Below are 16,049 nucleotides of genomic sequence, written 5' to 3'. Positions count from 1 at the left end.
CCATAATGAGTGCATGAAGCCTTGGACGAAATATACAAGATGCCACTTCATAATTTTCGTCCAGAGGCTATTCTAGGTGCTGCGTCACCTTATTTTGGGCCAGGCCCATGTAATTTCGAAATACTTCAATATAGGTTGTTTTTAGAGTCCGTATGTGTGGGGAAACAAGAGTTAGGGTGGGTTTCGGACCCCTCCTCCAAGGGCCACGAAATTCCCCCCTCTTCCTCCATATATACAGCCCCTGGGGCATCGTTTAGACTTTGGGTTTTGTTTAGATTAAAAGTTCGCCATAGCTGCAACTTCGCGTACTTCGTTTGTGTTCAACGACCAGACAAAGGCGTCACAGAACCCCACCTTGATCAATAAAGCTTTCCTCTTATATTCGCAATATCCAGATTGCAATCTTAGTTTCTTGCTTGTTCTTCATTTGCCTGGAGGAAACAGACCTTCGTGGTCAGGTCGATCGTGCTCCGGCATGGTCAATAACCTCTCGGAGTTGGTTTAGCGATTGCTAAGGCGCGACGTCCTCGCACGTTCGTAGTCGGATCATCAAAGTCGACTTCCTCCAGAACGATAGCCACCATCTCATCGAAAGACGGGACACCTTTGCCTCTATCAAGTGGTATCAGATTCCAGGTTGCTCGGTGAGATTTTACAGTTTTTCGTAGTTTAGATCGAGTCTGTTCTTCATACCTATAGTCCACGAAAAAGCCAAAAAAATATTAGGGTTAGTTCATCTTATCCGAACCAATCTGAGCCTTTGCATAATCTTTTCTGTATTTCCTTTGTTGAATTTGCGGTTGCGTCATCGTGTCAAGTTGCTGGTCCTAGCGTCTAGTACTTTAGAGTTTCGAGTTATGTTCACAAGTTGTCACGCCGCCACCGCACCATCATCATCACCGCTGCCATATACCACCGTTGCCATATACCACCATCATCATCACCGCTGCCATATACCACCATCGTCATCACCGCTGCCATATACCACCATCGTCATCGCCGCTACCATATACCACATATCCACCGCCATCACGCTAATCCGAGTCCACCTCCATCAAAGATTCACCACCAGTCTGTGTTCCATTGCCCTGCAAATATCCGCCACCAGTCCGAGTTTCCACCAGATTCATCTCCGCTACCAGTCCTAGTCCAAGTCCAGTAATTATTGGTTTGTTCTCGATTTCCAGATCACGCGATACTCCGAGTCGTGACAGAGTAGGACTCCCCAACTTCCGAGCCATCCGCAGAAGAAAAATAGTTGCAGTTTCAAAAAAAACTAAGTCTGGAAAATTCTGGCTAGGCAGTTTTTAGGACATTTGTAGACTTTTTCGGAAAAAAATTGTTGCGGAGCAAAAAAAAAAGTGAAAAAAGAAAAAAAATTCAGAGAGTGCTCCTCCCTTGTTTACGTGCAGCGCCGTGATTTTGTTAGTGTTCTAGGCTCGCGTCTCTAGTACGGTCTAGCCTAGGACCAGCACAGTACCATCGTTGAGCGTTTATTCAACTTTGCATCTCTGAATTGATTATTGCTGACCCTTTCTGCTACCATATTATAAGCCTTCGCAGCTCCACATACATCTACATCGTGTGTTTGACTCTCCCTGGTAATCGCTCTATCCAAGCTTTGAGAGTTTTGACTACATCGGTTGCCGATCACCGCCTGCTGCTGGGTAAGAACTGGTAAGAATTTGAGATTTGCTTGACGGATTTGTGACACCCACCACCACCACCACTTTTTTGTAGTCTATAGGATCATATTTTTGTGTGTTTCTATTGCTGCTAACCATGCCAGCATCACAAGCCGACGAGATTGACTGGGAGAACTTAACGAACAAGGAGCTTCATGATAAGTTTCAGCAAATGATGACTCAACAGGTGCAAGATGTGCTGAACAATTTTGAAGAGGCCATGGAGAAGATCACTGGCCTTGAGAAGACGTTCGAAACAAAGCTCGATAACAGATTTAATGAACTGCTTGCGCATATTCCACCACCGGCTGCACCTGCCGCACCTCTGCAACAACAACAACAACAACAACAACAACAACAACAACAACAACAACAACAACAACAACAACAACAACAACGACTACCTCCACGTCGGGAAACAGCCCTCCACCGAGCGAGTCGTGTCCCTCTTCAGCCTGGCCAAACTGCTGGTGCTGTTGTTGATACTTCTGTGGCTCCTGCTGCTGATGTGGAGGAGGATGATTATGCGGGAGATTACGAGGATGAGGTTGATGAAAATCAGAACTACGTGCAACCACCAGCACCACAACCACCAGGTCGTCCACACGCAAATAATGGCAATGTTAGGGCTCCCCCTCAGGTACGAGATCATGACCATCTCCCTAAACTGAAATTGAATATTCCGCCATTTGAGGGTAGATATGTTCCTGATATATATCTTACTTGGGAGTTAGAAACTGAACAACGATTTACATGTTTATAATATCCTGAGGAGAGACGTGTTCCTGCTGCTGTTTGTGCTTTCACTAGCTTTGCATGTGTTTGGTGGTCTGAACATTGTAGATTATATCCTGTTCCAGCTACTTGGGCTGCTTTGAAAACTGCTATGCGTACTCGTTGGGTTCCACCATATTATCAACGTGAATTACTTCAAAAATTGCAGCGCTTAAGACAAGGAAAAAATTATGTAGAAGAATATTATCAGGAATTACAAACTGGCTTGATTAGATGTGGTATTGTTGAGGAGAATGAAGCTATGCTTGCACGTTTTATGGGTGGATTAAATAGAGAGATTCAGACCATTCTAGAGTATAAGGATTATAATAATATCACTCATTTATTCCATCTTGCTTGTAAAGTTGAACGTGAAGTGCAGGATCGACAGGCATTGGTGCGAACTAACTTTTCTGCAGGTCGACCTTCATCATGGACACCACGTGCATCATCTACTTCCACTGCACCATCACCTCCTTCAGGTGCCACCTCCAACCGTGATACAAGAAAGCAGGCACAACCACCATTATCTGCCAAGAGCACACCTGCCGGGCCTACACAGAGCTCTTCTTCTTCCATGGCGTCAACAAGGCACACAAGTGATATTATTTGTCGTCGTTGTAAGGGAAGAGGACATTTTGTGAGAGAATGCAAATCTCAGCGTGTGATGATTGCTACTGAGGATGGTGGGTATGAGTCCGCTAGTGACTATGATGAGGAGACTTTGGCTCTTATTACACATGAAGAACATGGTGGAGATGATTCTGATCATGAGACACAATACATGGCTGCTGAAGATGCTGACAGGTATGAATATTTAGTTGCTCAACGTGTTTTGAGTGTGCAGGTTACACAAGCTGAGCAAAATCAGAGGCATAATTTGTTCCATACAAAGGGAGTTGTTAAGGAACGTTCTATTCGCGTCATCATATATGGAGGGAGCTGCAACAACTTGGCTACCATGGAGATGGTGGAGAAGCTATCTCTCACCACAAGACCACATCCACATCCTTACTACATCCAATGGTTCAACAACAGCGGCAAGGTTAAGGTAACACGTACTGTTCGGGTGCATTTTAGTATCTCTACATATGCTGATTATGTTGATTGTGATGTGGTACCTATGCAAGCATGTTCCTTATTACTTGGTAGACCATGGCAATTTGATAAAAATTCTGTACACCATGGTAGAAACAATCAGTATACTCTTGTTCATAAGGATACAAATATTACTCTGCTTCCTATGACTCCTGATTCCATTTTGAAAGATGATATTCATAGAGCTAATAAAGCAAAACAGGAGAAAAATAAGAGTGAAAATCAGATTGTGGCAAAAGAATTTGAGCAACAAATGAAGCCTAATAATAAACCATCTAGTGTTGCTTCTGAAATTAAATTGAAAAGTGCATGTTTACTTGCCACCAAATCTGATATTGATGAGCTAGTTTTTAGCAAATCTGTTTGCTATGCTTTTGTGTGCAAAGAGGCATTATTTTCATTCGAGGACGTGCCTTCCTCTTTGGCCCCTGCAATCACTAACATTTTGCAGGAGTTCGCTGACGTCTTCCCACAAGACGTGCCACCGGGATTACCACCTATTCGAGGGATTGAGCATCAAATTGACTTAATTCCCGGTGCATCGCTACCCAACCGTGCACCATACCGTACCAATCCAGAGGAGACGAAGGAGATTATGCGTCAAGTACAGGAGCTGCTCGACAAGGGTTATATACGTGAATCTCTTAGTCCTTGTGCTGTTCCTATTATACTAGTGAATAAAAAGGATGGTACGTCGCGTATGTGTGTTGATTGTAGAGGCATTAATAATATTACTATTCGTTATCGTCATCCTATTCCTAGGCTAGATGATATGCTTGATGAATTGAGTGGCTCTACAATATTCTCCAAAGTTGATTTGCGTAGTGGATACCATCAAATTCGTATGAAATTGGGAGATGAATGGAAAACAGCATTTAAATCTAAGTTTGGTTTATATGAGTGGTTAGTCATGCCTTTTGGGTTAACTAATGCACCTAGTACTTTCATGAGACTAATGAACGAAGTTTTACGTGCTTTCATTGGACGATTTGTGGTAGTCTATTTTGATGATATACTGATTTATAGCAAATCTTTGGAAGAACATTTGGAACATTTACATGCTGTTTTTATTGCTCTACGTGATGCACGTTTGTTTGGTAACCTTGGGAAGTGCACCTTTTGCACCGACCGAGTATCTTTTCTTGGCTATGTTGTTACTCCATAGGGAATTGAAGTTGATAAAGCCAAGATTGAAGCTATTGAGAGTTGGCCGCAGCCCAAAACGGTCACACAAGTGAGGAGTTTTCTAGGACTCGCTGGTTTCTATAGGCGTTTTGTGCGAGATTTTAGCACCATAGCTGCACCTCTCAATGAGCTTACAAAGAAGGATGTGCCTTTTGTTTGGGGTACCGCACAGGAAGAAGCCTTCATGATATTGAAAGATAAGTTGACACATGCTCCTTTACTCCAACTTCCTGATTTTAATAAGACTTTTGAGCTTGAATGTGATGCTAGTGGAATTGGATTAGGAGGTGTGTTATTACAAGATGGCAAACCTGTTGCATACTTTTCTGAAAATTGAGTGGGCCTAGTCTGAACTATTCTACTTATGATAAAGAATTATATGCTCTTGTTCGGACCTTAGAAACATGGCAACATTATTTGTGGCCCAAAGAATTTGTTATACATTCTGATCATGAATCTTTGAAACACACTAAAAGTCAAGCTAAACTGAACCGTAGACATGCTAAATGGGTTGATTTCATTGAGACTTTCCCTTATGTCATTAAACACAAGAAGGGTAAAGAAAATGTTATTGCTGATGCATTGTCTCGTCGTTATACTATGCTTTCACAACTTGACTTTAAAATATTTGGTTTGGAGACCATCAAAGATCAATATGTGGATGACGCTGAATTTGAAGATGTATTGCAGAATTGTAAAGAAGGTAGAACATGGAACAAGTTCGTCGTCAACGATGGATTTGTGTTTCGTGCTAACAAGCTTTGCATTCCAGCTAGCTCCGTTCGTCTTTTGTTGTTGCAGGAGGCGCATGGAGGAGGACTAATGGGACACTTTGGCGTGAAGAAGACGGAGGATATACTTGCTACACATTTCTTTTGGCCAAAGATGAGACGTGATGTTGAGTGTTTTGTTACTCGCTGCACTACATGTCAAAAAGCTAAGTCACGACTCAATCCTCATGGTTTATATATGCCTTTGCCTGTACCTAGTGTTCCTTGGGAGGATATATCTATGGACTTTGTTTTAGGTTTACCTCGAACAAAGCAGGGGAGGGATAGCATATTTGTTGTCGTGGATAGGTTCTCGAAAATGGCACACTTTATACCATGTCATAAAAGCGATGATGCTGTTAATGTTGCTGATTTGTTCTTTCATGAAATTATTCGCTTGCATGGTGTGCCAAATACTATTGTTTCAGATCGTGATACTAAATTTCTTAGTCACTTTTGGAGATGTTTATGGGCTAAGTTGGGGACTAAACTGCTTTTTAGTACTACTTGTCACCCCCAAATTGATGGTCAAACTGAAGTAGTCAATAGAACAGTGTCTACTATGCTTAGGGCTGTTTTGAAGAATAATAAGAAAACGTGGGAAGAATGCTTGCCTCATATTGAATTTGCTTATAATCGTTCGTTGCATTCTACTACTAAGATGTGCCCTTTTGAAATTGTGTATGGTTTCCTACCTCATGCACCCATTGATTTGTTGCCTCTTCCATCTTCGGAGAAGGTTAATTTTGATGCTAAACAACGTGCTGAATTGATCTTAAAAATGCATGAGTTAACTAAGGAAAACATTGAGCATATGAATGCTAAATATAAACTTGCTGGAGATAAGGGTAGAAAACATGTTGTCTTTGCACCTGGAGATCTTGTTTGGTTACATTTGCGTAAGGATAGGTTTCCTAATTTGCGCAAATCAAAGCTAATGCCATGTGCTGATGGTCCTTTTAAGGTGTTAGAGAAAATAAATGATAATGCATATAAACTTGAGCTGCCTGCATATTTTGGGGTTAGTCCCACTTTTAACATTGTAGATTTGAAGCCTTATTTGGGTGAGGAAGATGAGCTTCCGTCGAGGACGACTTCATTTCAAGAAGGGGAGGATGATGAGGACATCAATACCATTGTTACACCCACAACCCCTGCTACTATACATACTGGACCGATTACTAGAGCTCGCGCACGCCAATTAAATTACCAGGTACTTCCGTTTCTTGGTAATGATTCTAATGTTCATGAGAATATGATGCTGCCTAAATTGGATACATTTGTTTTGCTTACAAATGAAGGGCCTAGCTTGGAGAAGGATGAACATTGGAGCAAGAACAAGCATGGAGTTGATGGCATGCGCAAGGGAGACAAGAACAGAGTTTCAAGTGATGATTTCAGGACTTTGAAGCCACCATAATGAGTGCATGAAGCCTTGGACGAAATATACAAGATGCCACTTCATAATTTTCGTCCAGAGGCTATTCTAGGTGCTGCGTCACCTTATTTTGGGCCAGGCCCATGTAATTTCGAAATACTTCAATATAGGCTCTTTTTAGAGTCCGTATGTGTGGGGAAACAAGAGTTAGGGTGGGTTTCGGACCCCTCCTCCAAGGGCCATGAAATTCCCCCCTCTTCCTCCATATATACAGCCCCTGGGGCATCGTTTAGACTTTGGGTTTTGTTTAGATTAAAAGTTCGCCATAGCTGCAACTTTGTGTACTTCGTTTGTGTTCAATGACCAGACAAAGGCGTCACAGAACCCCACCTTGATCAATAAAGCTTTCCTCTTATATTCGCAATATCCAGATTGCAATCTTAGTTTCTTGCTTGTTCTTCGTTTGCCTGCAGGAAACAGACCTTCGTGGTCAGGTTGATCGTGCTCCGGCGTGGTCAATAACCTCTCGGAGTTGGTTTAGCGACTGCTAAGGCGTGACGTCCTCGCACGTTCGTAGTCGGATCGTCAAAGTCGACTTCCTCCAGAACGATAGCCACCATCTCATCGAAAGACAGGACACCTTTGCCTCTATCACCACAACCGTAGCGAAGCCCACTATCTCTGGGCAGTTACCAAAGATAAGATAATGAGGGCAAGTCATGTTAATATAGAGGGAAAAAACAAACGGCTAAAGTACAATAAAAATTATCAAAAAAGTACAAATTAAATAATAATTCATAACGGTGCTGGTTTTTCCCCTAAAAATTAAAGATAAGATAATGAGGGCAAGTCATGTTACGGACTCGCCTCCGCATGCGACGCCGCAGCATGCCGCGTCGTCGCCTGCTACGGCTCGTTCCTGGCTCCGCCTCGCTGGGATGGGGGAGGGGGGTCCCTCCCCCCCGGCTCGGCCTCGCGCTAACGCGGCAGTGCGCTCGTTTGACAGGCGCACTGCGGTTATTCTGTTTCCCCCCCACGCGCACCCACACACCCCTAAGATAGATAATGGGGGCAAGTCCATACAAGGAAGATGTGTCAGTATAACTATGCCCCTCGGTGCGGTGCGGGGGCAAGTCATGTTACAAACTCGCCTCCGCATGCGACGCCACGGCACGCCGCGTCGTCGCCTGCTATGGCTCGTTCCTGGCTCGGCCTCGCCGGGATGGGGGAGGGGGGGACCCACCCTCCCCCCCGGCTCGGCCTCGCGCTAACGCGGCAGTGCGCTCGTTTGACAGGCGCAGTGCGGTTATTCTGTTTTCCCGCCACGCGCACCCACACACCCCTAAGATAGATAATGGGGCAAGTCCATACAAGGAAGATGTGTCAGTACAACTATGCCCCTCGGTGCGGTGCGGTGCGGTGCGGGGGCAAGTCATGTTACGGACTCGCCTCCGCATGCGACGCCACGGCATGCCGCGTCATCGCCTGCTATGGTTCGTTCCTGGCTCGACCTCGCCGGGATGGGGGAGGGGGGTCCCCACCCGCCCTCCCCCCCGGCTCGGCCTCGCGCTAACGCGACAGTGCGCTCGTTTGACAGGCGCAGTGCGGTTATTCTGCCCCCCCCACACGCACCCACACACCCCTAAGATAGATAATGGGTCAAGTCCATACAAGCAAGATGTGTCAGTACAACCTCGGTGCGGTGCGGTGTGGGGGCAAGTCATGTTACGGACTCGCCTCCGAATGCGACGCCGTGGCATGCCGCGTCGTCGCCTGCTACGGCTCGTTCCTGGCTCGGCCTCGCCGGGATGGGGGGGGGGGGTTCCCGACCACCCTCCCCCCGGCTCGGCCTCGCGCTAACACGGCAGTGCGCTCGTTTGACAGGCGTAGTGCGGTTATTCCCCCCCCCCCACACGCACCCACACATCCCTAAGATAGATAATGGGGGCAAGTCCATACAACGAAGATGTGTCAGTACAACTATGCCCCTCGGTGCGGTGCGGTGCGGGGGCAAGTCATGTTACGGACTCGCCTCCGCATGCGACGCCGCGGCACGCCGCGTCGTCGCCTGCTATGGCTCGTTCCTGGCTTGGCCTCGCCGGGATGGGGGAGGGGGGACCCCCTCCCCCCTCCCTCGGCCTCGCGCTAACGCGACAGTGTGCTCGTTTGACAGGCGTAGTGCGGTTATTCTGTTCCCCCCTACCACACGCACCCACACACCCCTAAGATAGATAATGTGGGCAAGTCCATACAAGGTGATGTAGGGTGGAACCCTAGATGGCCGATCTTTCACGAAAGGAGCGGATCCCAAAGAGGAACTCAAAGAACACGAGGGAAAACACGAGAGAAATCACTCAACCAACAAGAATAGATCACACATGCGCTAGATCGATGAACACAAAGGTGAGATACAAGATCCAAGTCCAACAAAGGACGATACAAAGGTAACCGGTTCTTCTCCGTAAGGAGGTCTTGATGGGGGTCTTCTCCGTGAGGAGGTCTTGAATCCAAGGTGGATCTTCTCCGAAGAGGGGCCACGGTCTCTCTCGTGGAGTAGATCCGATATGGATGAGCAAAGCTCTATCTCTAAATGAGCTAATCCTTTGCTAACCCTAAAACGTAGGTGGAGGGGGAGTATATATAGTCTAAGGGGCGAAGGGGTACATGGGCTTTCAGCCCGGATACACTGCACGCAGGCAGGAGGGGCCGGATGTCCGAGCGATGGGCCGGATGTCCGGGCTTTCCCAAGACGCCGGATGTCCGGGCGCTGGGCCGGATGTCCGGGCTGGCGAGATCCAGCTTCTGGACGTTCTGTGATGGGCGCCGGATTTCCGGGCTGGTGCCGGATGTCCGGGCTTGCGGGAGGGGCCGAATGTCCGGGGCCTGGCCGGATGTCCGGGCCCTATAGCACTTCGGTTGCTGGGCTGCTGCTGTTGTTGACATCTTCAGGGGCTGGATGTCCGGGCCAGGGCCGGATGTCCGGGGCCTGTAGACTTTCTCCGGTTCCTCTCGTCGTGCTCCTTCATCCTTGTACTTGGGGACTTGTCCCTCATTCCGAGCATTTCCGAGAGGGTCTCCTTGGTACCTAGGCATGTGTAGTGTCCTTGCATTAGGTAGCGCATGTCTCACATGAATGGAAAGGAGAAGCATTTAGGAGCGGGTTCACCTTAGGTCCAATGGTGTGGCTCGAGTGTACATGGGGATGATCGTAGGATGCTCCCCATCATCTCCCCTCCCTTGGGAAAGATCCGACCTCGGATCGAAAACCTCATCACCACGGAAACGGTTGTCGTGGACGGACTTGTAGTTGGATGAAGGAAAACATGGCGCAATCCAAGTACTCCAAGGTGTGTCCGGAGTGGTACACATGCAAAAAGAGCAAACACAAACAACACTTGGAAATACAATGGTTAGCGCACACAAAGTGTCCATCATGTAAGAATGAGTCCGTGAGGCAAGATTGTTCATGACAAAGCACATGAAGCTTAGCAAGATGATATGGAATGAGATGTAAAGCATTCATGGGAGCAAAAGCATTCATTGTGCACATAAATGTGGTGTGAATGTGATCAATGCAACCACGGTGCAAAATGATGTCATAGTGAGACGGTTTATCAATAGCATGAATATGGCAATGGATGCTCAATATGATTATGTTATCATGCAATTGATGGTAGGCAATGTGATCATGATGTATGAATATGCCATCAAGAAAGATCACAACAAATTTGCTAAGGAAATGCGCAAGCACATATATCATGGATGACATAGAAATACAAGATGCAACAAGACAAAAATAATGTGGGTCAATCCATGCAAATTTGTTATGGTTGGTGTTGTACCATAGCTCGATGTCGTGGTAGAAGTGTTGGTCCGGTGGTGTATCCACTAAGTCCGAGCACTCCTCAACTTGAAGGTCCATAGGGTCCATCTCCAATGTTGCTCCTCCATTCACGAGATGTATCATGTAGACAACAAGAAGGAAACAACAATGAAAGAATGACCCATCCAATATGCGTATTTGAGAATGGCTCAAAGGGAAGGAGGTCACCTTTAGGAGTTTCTCAAGGATGATGGAGTTGCACATCTTGTATGCCTTCACATAACCAATATGTCTCGTGATGGTACCTCCTTTTGAATCCTTCAAAATGAAAGAACATGACAAACACTCGGAAAAACAAATGAGGTTAGCGTAAATGGAAAACCTATCATTCGAGTGGTAAGATACCCAACAAGTGTTCTCATCATTCTTATCATAAGAAAGGACAAGGTGTGGTATGGTATGAAAGCATAAGATGCAACTACAACCAAAGACAATAGGCTTAAACAAGCAAGCATGCCTCATAAGTAATATGTCCAAGTCTCCACGATCAATAAGCATAGCATGGGTGCACTCACTACAATGGCATATGAGAGGTGCAACTAATGGAGACAAGTGACAAAGATCAAGATATATCACGTGAGAGGCATGAACATATATGTCATCAACCCAAGAAAGCAAGTAAGAGTGGAACATGGGTGATGCGACAAAGCAAGCAATCATAGCGATCAAGTCAAGCAAGCTAGTAGTACGAAGATGCAACATACTAGAAGGAATCATGGCAAGGATGTCATGTGTGCAAATAGTGGGCATGAATAAAGCACATGACATATCACAAGCATGAAAGCAAGATATGAGGAAAGTATCATCATTGTATTGGCAAGAAGTCCTATGTAAATATCAATGGAACATCATGACTCTCCCAACACAAGAATCAACAATAGCATGAGGCACATGATAAACATGGCAATAGCAACAAGGATCTCCACCAAACATGCAAATACACATAGGAGTAGCATAATGGTGAATCATGGGTAGATGCAAGCAAGGGTCACAATTGCATGGCAAAATCATAGAAAGAGGCATAGCATGCAAAGTGAACACGGGAAAATGGACATAACGTAACAAGTGATATATAGCCCAAAGCCATGTGAGAGCCAAGTAAAAGGAATGCGCGAAGTCGTTGCGCGAAGGGAATGGTGGGAAGGACAATCCACGGGATCCCAAGTCATCTTTTCTCTCAAGAGCTCGTTTCGTCAACTCATGGGATTGTGAGGTTGACGAGTGTTCATAAGTACGTACACAAAACAAAGACAAAGGGAAAATTGTGTGTGCGTGGTAGATGTACACATCATCCATCATGATGCATACGTGCTTGTGTCGGTTAGCACCAAATATCCAATGCTCAAATAAATGAGATGCGTGATATAGAAACATGTCATCCATCATGAGAGGTTTGTTATTATGTATAGCATAATGGAGACTCAAATTGTGTAATGCATCATGAGAAATATGTAGAGCATTGTTATTCATGGAATGCATATGGTGCAAGCAATTATGGGAATCATGCAAAGTATGGAATGCATCAAGATCTCCTAATATGTATGAGGAAACTATGGGGGTCTCCTCATGAGCATTTGTAGAAACATCACATGGAGAATATTGACAACATCCAAAACAAAGCATATTTGGAACAATGTGATCATGACATGGCATAGTAGATGAATTGCGCAAATCATGTAAAGGAAGCATGTCAATATCATCACATGAAAAACAAAAGTCAATGACTATCATCTCGTCATCTATGCCATAAGTGCAAATGGGATGTATTTTAATGGGGCATGCATAGTCACTATGTTGAGATTGAAATGAAGCAATATGGGAGATCTCACTCATAGCATATGACAAGTTCAATGGATTGTCAAACATGAAGTGACCAATAGAATTTTCACATGATATCCTATGGAGCATAGCATCACAACTAGGCAACTCAACATGCTCATCATCATATTCATCATAAATGGGTAAGTCATGACATGAAGAAGTCGCACTAGCATGAAGCATGGGAATAGGTGGATCAACATCATGCAAGCAATCATTGGTGAGATAGTCCACTAGTGGGACAAGACAAGCATTGTCACCTATATTACCTTTGGAAGGTCGCTCATATTTTGTAGGTGAGGTGTCGAAGATCCACTCGTTGTCATCTTCATCTTGATGGAACCATGTGGGGGTGCATCATCGTCCACCATGGCCATCGTCGTCTCCATTGGAGGTATGTACTCGTCGAGGATAGGCATGTCATCATGTAGGAGACCTAGCACCAAAGAAAACACACTCGGAGTAGAGGTTAAGTTGTTAGAAATCATAGTGGCCTCATGTGCCCTCTCAACTACCTCACTCACTAAGTGTTGTGGCTCACTCACTCCCTCAAGGATGCTCTCACTCATATGGTTGGTGGAGTCACTCAAATGGCTCTCAACCTCACATAGGATGTGTGGCATGCTCTCATGTGTCGGGCTAGTGGTGGTCACACTCACCCTCTCATTGGAAATGCTCTCAATGTCATGTATGGTGGAGTCACTCATCTCATTCATGGGTTGGTGGCTCTGCTCACATGGCAATTGGGTCATCTCATGATATGTGGGTGTCAGAGAGGTGTAGGTGCAAACGTCTCCATGCTCAATCATGTCGTAGTCGTAGCCGTGGATGAAGCCCGAAGATGGCACATCATCACTCTCCTCTAAGACCAAAGATAAGGTCTCATGTGCGGTCTCGTAGCTTGACTCGGAGTATGAGTCCAATATGGGCGTCGTCTTCGTGTTGTTGAAGAGGTCCGCGCTCGTCGCCGTGGTCGAAGGGGATGGCCCTTGCTCGACCTTCTTGTCGCCGTCTTGTTGTTGGAGGCCCATATGATGTGGCACCTCGTAGCTCGTCTCCATGACCGTAGGGAAATTCCCATGCTCGGCCATCTTCCTTGAGGGGCTTCCGAAGATGGAAGTGTCGCCCTCACTTGTAGGTGGTCGCCTTGTTGGTGAAGATGTCAATGTAGGCGAACTCACGGGAACTAGGCGAAGATGTCGTACGTCCAAAGGCGAAGATGCCTTGAGAACACTTGGCGAAGATGCCAAAGTGGTTGGTGTAGCCGTAGCTCCGTCTTGGTGGTGCTTGTCTCGCGGTCTTCTCTTTTACTCATGAAGCTTGGACTTGACGTGAAGTAGGGCTTGTTGGGACTTGCTCATTTGCGCTTGTAGAGCATCTTCATGATGATGGTGTCGTTGTCGCACTTGAGCTCGTAGTAGATGTCGTTTTTCGTCGTCGTGCACATGATGCTTGGAGGTGACTTGCCCTTCATGACGATGTTGATCACGAATGTGATGGTGGTCGCCATGGAGATGTGGACGTGGACGACTTGCGCTTGCATCGTGTTTGTGTTCCGAAGATGATCGACTTGCTCGCCGCCGCCTTGAGGATGATGAAGGGGAAGTAGACTTGTAGTCAGCCACCATGTCTCGTAGTTGATCCTTTAGCTCGCCCAACTTGGTGTCGATGTAGTCCCTTTTCCTTGCTTCGGAGTGTCGTATGTCGATGGCGAGGTTGTCGAGGCGCTCTCGTAAGGTAGATTGTGCGCCTTGCATTTGTCGTTGTAGTCCGAAGATGGACGCTTTAGTGATGTAGTTGTTCACGCCGTCGTTGTTGTCGAAGACCGGAAATGAAATGCCTTGCCTATCCATCACAAGACTCGAGCAAATATGAGTGGGAGAAAGAGAAGAACTATACCAAATGTACCTTGACAAATGTTGAAGATGGATCAATGATCACTCAATGTGTAACAAGGAAATAGCACAATTGGTACCAATTCTTGTCGGTTTCTCACACCTGCACAAGTAAGGCTTATGGTGGAGCTCGGTGAGGATAGTGGCACAAAAAATTTGATGCAAAATGTTAGCAAGAGTCAATAATGTTGAAAGAGATCCACAAATTCGCATGTGAAACAAGTAGACCAATAGCAAAGAATGGCACATGGAAACACACACACGGATAGATAAATGGGGTCGTGCAAGGAAGGAATGAGCACAAAATGTGGAGTCCACGGAAAACGCTCGTGTTGCACAACTCAAGAGAGACGCTGGCACGATTGCTCTATAGGCGGATACGACACTTGTGCACAACCTATGATATGCAAAATGGATAAACTTCTATCCCAAGTATGCTATGTATGTATGGTTCCCGGTGTTCGCTCAAGATGATCCAAGATGATCGGATATGACAATCTTATATGCAATGTGGTATGATGCTATGACACTTGCTTACAAGCTTCTTTGCTCACTCTTTTTCTTTGCTTAAAAGCTTATTGTTTTTTATATGTATGGCCACTTTGCGAAATGCACAAACCAAGATAGCAATTGTGTATATGCGGGAACAAACTTGTGACACAAGGGATGATATGATACCAATATGATATGGTATGTATGCAATGGAAGGTGTAGACCACTAATGTGCACAAGTAACATTGCCGGCAATACTCAAATGGCTAGTCTCGATAGGCAAGTGACGCAAAATGGGCTAGGGGTTATCAATGCAATTGCAAGGGAATATACAATGGAGGGATACCACGATACCAAGATGATATGGAGGTTACCGTCCGTGGCGATGATGAGTGGCGGTGATCTTGATGGAGATACCAAGATGATGGAGACTCGTCCCTAAGTAGCCGAAACACCTTAGGAAACGGAAAAACCGCGAACTCAAAATCTCAAATGTCAAATGTCAAATGGTGGTAGCGGGAATGCGGTGGTGGTTTTGCGGAAGCTCAATGTGATTGCGGAAATGCAATGATTGGTTTTGAGATGCAATGTGGAAGTGGAGGGTGAGGTGGATGAACTATACACGGTGTCGAAGTTGGAAGCACGGTCCCTAAGTAGCCGAAACACCTTAGGAGACACAACTCACAACACAAGCAAAATTGGGTTAAGTTGAGGTGGCGGAAGTGTATGGTGGGCAAGCCTATACGGAAGTTATGGTGGTGGTTGATGAAGAAGCAACCATCCCTAAGTAGCCTAAACACCTTAGGAGACTCGAATCACAACTCAAACATCCACAAATGCTAAGGGAAACAAAATTGGTTAGGTTGCGGAAGTCGGTGGTGGTTATGTGGAAGTTATGGTGGAAGCCCTAGGCAAAGATGCCAAAGTGCCAAAACATTTATGGAGTCAAATGGTGATGGGACCTATCTAGAGGGTAGAGGATGTCAATAGCTACTCAACGAGCTAAAGAACGCGAAAATCGGACTCCGGATGTGGAAGTTACGGTCAAAACGGTGAAACGGGGCACGCTGA

The sequence above is a fragment of the Aegilops tauschii genome, chromosome 2 (genome assembly GCF_002575655.3).
Source record: "Aegilops tauschii subsp. strangulata cultivar AL8/78 chromosome 2, Aet v6.0, whole genome shotgun sequence".
Classification (NCBI taxonomy): Eukaryota; Viridiplantae; Streptophyta; class Magnoliopsida; order Poales; family Poaceae; genus Aegilops; species Aegilops tauschii.
The sequence above is the reverse complement of the archived record's forward strand: the minus strand, read 5'-3'. Positions refer to the sequence as shown.